Genomic DNA, 4,450 nt, shown 5'->3' on the forward strand with positions numbered 1-4,450 from the left:
GGCATAGCACCCACAAAATGTGGTCATGGATGGCCCTGAAGAGACTCTGAAAGGTCCAGCTTTGAGTGGCAGCAGCCCCTCCATTGTCCATCCTTTCCTAAAGTCCCATCTTATGTCACTAATGGAAAGATGGCTTTCTGGACTAGGTCTATATGGCCTCATTTCAAATTTCAGCCACAAGCCTTTCATGCAGCAAAGCATTCTTTTTTCTACGGAGTATTGAATCACACAGGATACCTGTGCAGCACTTTTAGTTTGAGATGTCACAGCTTTTAGAGCCAGACAACTCCTTGGGAATCAGCCCTAACTCAACCCTCATGTTTATAAATTAAAAAATAAATAAATAACCCCCAAAGAAGGGGGTTAAAATAGAATGGATGATTCCCAAGCCTGCAAAATTAGGACCAGAATCCTTCCCTCCCATAAAGCAGAAGATCCACAGCATCTACCCTCAAGGAACAAGACTTAAATCACAACCAAAGAGATTTAGATGTAGCATAAAGAAGAACTCGCTGGTAATGAAGATGATTAAATACTAGAACAGACAGCCATGGGGAATTGCGAAATCGTCCTCCCTAGAGATCTTTTAAAATAGGACAGTTAACCATCTGTCTGAGATGGTTTAAGTACAGTCCTGCCTTGGAGGTTGGAAAATAATAAGATGATCCCCTTACCTGTCACATTTTGGTGTTCTACAAGCACACCTAGATATAGATGTACTCATCATAGGGATCCCAGGTTGAATCTGGGCTGTGCCCCCCACTGGGAATCAGATGTGTCCAAGTTGTTGAAAGGGTGTAAGACCCACAGTGTTCTGTCTGCATGAGGTGGGAAGGTGTCTGTATGGAAGAGTTGTGTGCTGGGGTTTTGGGGGGAAAAGAACGGAGTTGGAAGAAACAGAGCTGTCATTTCCAAGTTCTTCCCCTCCCCCTCTCCTGCCCTCTATAACACCCTGTCCACTCCCTGCCATGTGAGTCTAATGAACTGCAGCTGATGCTGGCAGAACCAAGGGACTCCAAGAAACACCGGGACACAAGCAGCCCTGCCTTGTTTCCCAGTGACAAAGCATAATACCTAGTGGAAGAAAGAATGGTGCCCCCATCTCTGTGGAGAAATTCAGAATGGCTCTGGCCTAGTGAAATTTTCAGGGCCAACTGCCCCTTTGCAAGACTTTAACGTGCAAGTTTTAGAGCAGCAGGAGACATTGTCTTGGAACAGACCTGAGGATCCTCTCTCATAGGTCACATGCACCATGGTGGGGCCAGAGGAGACTGGGCCCTGCAGGGGAGCGGAGGTCCACCCATACCAGCAGGGGGCGCTCACACCCGAAGTGCATGACTGGGCTTGGAATTTCCCATTCAAGCCATAGTTTCTCAAGCCTCTAGGCCTTTTACATGTGCTGTTTTCTTTGCCTGGATCTCTGTCTTTTCTTCAGGGTTTCACCTTGGTAGCTCCTGAATTGTTTCCACTTAGTCGCATTAGGCATCCCTCAGCATCCTGTAATTTCCTAATTATATTTACACACAGAATTAAAATCACCTATTTATACTTTTCTCTGCCTTGAGGAGAGGGACTCTGTGTTAATCACCATTATATATCTAGGGCCTGGCACATAGTAGGCTCTCAGAAAAATACTTGTTGAGTAAGTGAATGAATGAATGAATGAGAAATAACAAGCTTTAATAACACTGGATGGCACAATTAGTCCTTGAATTATTTCAGAGTGATTGGTTATTGGTCCAGCATATTAACTGACCTTCTCTTTTAGCTTGTATGTTTGGGGGAGTTACTTCATGTAGACTAATAAAATAGGAGGGATCACTATGGGTCATCTGGTGGCTCCTTCTTATAATACTCAATAACCCCCACTGCACCCTCAACATCAGCCCCTCAGCCTGTGCCTAAAGACCTTTGAGGGACTAGAAACTCAAAGTAGAGCTATTCATTTCATCTCTAGACAACTCTGCATGACGGAAAGTTCTGCCTAAGGTTGAGTTGAATCTCTGTTGCTTCAATTCCTTCTCTGTAACTCTAATTCAGTCTTCTGGCACCGAGAGAAAGCGTACTGTCTTCCACAAAGCAGGGAGACAAGGAAGATGGAACATGGCCTTTGGAGCTGGAAGGACTCAGACATGAATCTCAGCTTTGCACTTACTAAGTGTGGGAGTTTGGGCAAGTCATTTCACCTCTCCAGTTTCATCATCTGTACCCAACAGGATTGTCATGAGGGCTGTCTAGTTAACACATTCCAAAGATCTAAGACATAGCAGATATTCAAAATATGATTGCTATTATTATTATTATTAGAATATAGATCATTACTATAGAGACATAATATAGATAATATATGAAATAATATATATAAGATCTTCCTCCCTTTTCTATGAATCTTTTACTCTCCAAGCCAAAACATAAGCTACTTTCACATTCTCTGCCATCCTCATCTCTCTTTCTCTATCAGTGTTTCTCTCAAAATAAGCTACCAGGGGCACCTGGGTGACTCAGTTGGTTTCAGCTCAGGTAATGATCTCACAGTTTGTGAGTTTGAGCCCCCCGTGGGGCTCTGTGTTGACAGCACGGAGCCTGCTTGGGATTCTCTGTCTCCCTCTCCCTCTCTCTCAAAATAAATAAATAAACATTTAAAAAAAAAAAAACATGCTACCAGAATTGAGCTCTCAGGGTGGTGACCAGACCAGCACAAATCATCAACCACTGTCATTTTAGATGTGATGCTTCTATTCGTGATGCCTATGGTTCCTTTGGCTCCTTTGGAAACTGCATCTTCTGTAGTTCCTGGGCATCTAGCCATGTTATGCTCCTGTCTGTGGTGAGATGATTGCTGGAGGTTTGACTGCGGGGGCGAGGGGTGTTATGATACAATAGTGGGGGGGGGGTGGAATTTTGTTGTTGTTCTCATCTGTTTTAGTATGAGACAGCTAGAAAATGTTTGCCCTTAGAATTATAGCATGAGGGGCACTTGGGTGGCTCAGTCGGTTGGGCATCTGACTCTTGATTTCAACTTAGGTCATGATCTTACAGTTTGTGAGTTCAAACCCCGCTTCAGTCTCTGTGCTGACAGTGTGGAGCCTACATGGAATTCTCTCTCTCACACACTCTCTTTCTCTGCCCCTCCCCTGCTCCCTCTCTCTCTCTCTCTTGAAAATAAATTAATAAACCTAAAAGAAAACAAAAGAATTATAGCATGAATCATACTCAAGGCCCTGAAGATAATGCCACTGACCATTCAAGGACAGTAAGACCCCAAGAGGCATTTAGCATAGAAGAATGGAAATAAAGCTCAATTTTCCAGGAAAGAACATACAGGCAGGCTTTTGTATTTTTAAGGTATAAAAGTAGTCTGGGTTTGGAGGGGGAAAAGGGATCCATGTTCTGGGTGCCAGAGGTATCAGATGCCTGAGCCCCACACAGAATTCCAGGACAGAGGTGCGGCCCAGACAGTGTCTGCTTGTGCGAGCAGGTTAATGGCCACGGCATGCGGGTGGGCTTTCTAGGGCACCTGTGTCAGAAGCCAGAAGGAGGAGCCAGCTGGACACAGAGACTGGGCTTCACTTGTGGGAGGAGCTGCTTACACATGCCCCAGGATTCCTTACAAGTCAAGGACTGGAGATCCCACACATCTCTCCAGAAGCAGACTAGGCCAGCGGGACACCTCCAGGGAGGGTTCAGCTGCATCACTGTGCCAGCCCAGTGCTCCTCTCAGTGCCATAGGGTTGGCTTAGCACTTTCTTCCACCACCCGCATTTTCAGTCTAATATCCCTTTGATCAGACTGGCAAACCCTCAATTTGTCATAAAGAAGACTCCCCCCAAAAGTAGACACTGTCAGGAGGAAGGTGTTTTGTAGGGAGGGAGATTCTCTTTCTTTTCTGGTGTGTTCTTATTTCCTGCACAAGGGCTTCAGCCATTGTTATATCAGAACCTAGTTCTATAAATACTTCCGATCTGAAAAGCCACATTCACTTTCTCTACTTCAAAATTCAAGCCCGAGAGGGCAGCAACATCTCACGGATACAGAATACACAGAAACACGGCACAATTGTTAGCACCACCTCCTGATGTTCTGAGCTGCCTGTCCATAATTCAGAGGACAAGACAAGGTCACTAATAAACACGACTGAACTGTGTCTCCTTTCACGGCTTCTGCATAAAAATATTGCAGCCCCAATGAACACCAAACAAGTGTAATGGGTCGGTTTAATTCACATCTGAACACCCACAAACACATCTGCCTAATAACCTTGCTGTTTCCAGCAGGTTCTCATGCTTGTCAATTATTCTGAAACATCAATTGTCCTAACTTTGACTTCATTTAAAGATGCATTTGGTAGGTTTAGTTAGTAACGGAAGGAAAACCAAGATGCTAAGTCCATTTTAAAAAATCCTTTTCAAGAGCATCAGAGTTATTCTGAACTTGTGTGCCTGGAGGAGCA

The sequence above is a fragment of the Panthera onca genome, chromosome B4, assembly GCF_046562875.1.
Source record: "Panthera onca isolate mPanOnc1 chromosome B4, mPanOnc1 haplotype 2, whole genome shotgun sequence".
In the NCBI taxonomy this organism is placed as follows: Eukaryota; Metazoa; Chordata; class Mammalia; order Carnivora; family Felidae; genus Panthera; species Panthera onca.